General features: G+C 57.1%; 1 long non-coding RNA gene across 1 annotated transcript; it reads right to left on the bottom strand.

The window, feature by feature from the left end:
- Positions 1–573, bottom strand: LOC109364850. The gene is made up of 3 exons (XR_002110613.1): positions 483–573; positions 101–246; positions 1–17 (listed from the first exon to the last, which is right to left on the bottom strand). It is a non-coding gene; the product is annotated as an uncharacterized LOC109364850 (long non-coding RNA).
- Between the last annotated feature and the right edge of the window lie 108 nt (positions 574–681).

Raw genomic sequence — 681 nt, 5'->3', positions numbered from 1 at the left:
AGGACTTGCTGCCACCCCTAGGAAGTCACAGGAATCTGTGACATTGCTTTTCAGTCCATCCCGTGAAGCCTTCAAAGCCCAGCACTCAGCCCAGCCTTACCTGCAGAGCCGTGAGCCACATTCCCACCCATGGGAAAAGGTGGGCCCTGGCAGTTGATCACACCAGCCATGCTGTTAGTTTCCTGTCCATAAGGAGGTCCAGTGCCCAGCATTCCCCCTTGGTTCACACTGGGATAACCGGGTGGCCTGGAGAAGGCAAGGAAAAAAACAGGCGTTCACTCCAAATAACGATGCTTTGATTGGTGTTTGGGCCTCTTCTGTCACACAGTGAAGGGAGAGGAAAAAGCCTTCCAGAAGGCAAATCTTTAAGGAAGTTGACTATCAGCCCAGCTTTGGGTTACTGCAGCCATGGCTTTCCAAGCCAGCTACGACAGAGGGAATGGATTGAATACGTCGAGACCGAGGGAATGTTCGTGCCTCACCAGCTCTGGATGGCGTTGGCAGCAGCACACACGGCGGCTGCTCCTGGTGCTCTGCGAGCCATGCCACCTGCTGGGGGGCACATCCCTGCCCCCAGCCTGAGGAGGAACACTGCCACGCAACTGGCTCCCTGCTGCCGCCGGGTTCAGACTTCCTCCCAGCCCTGCGCTGCAGAAGTTGGCACTGGGCAGAGCGCTGCAG

The sequence above is a fragment of the Meleagris gallopavo genome, unplaced genomic scaffold (genome assembly GCF_000146605.3).
Source record: "Meleagris gallopavo isolate NT-WF06-2002-E0010 breed Aviagen turkey brand Nicholas breeding stock unplaced genomic scaffold, Turkey_5.1 ChrUn_random_7180001928854, whole genome shotgun sequence".
Taxonomy (NCBI): Eukaryota; Metazoa; Chordata; class Aves; order Galliformes; family Phasianidae; genus Meleagris; species Meleagris gallopavo.
The sequence above is the reverse complement of the archived record's forward strand: the minus strand, read 5'-3'. Positions and strand labels throughout refer to the sequence as shown.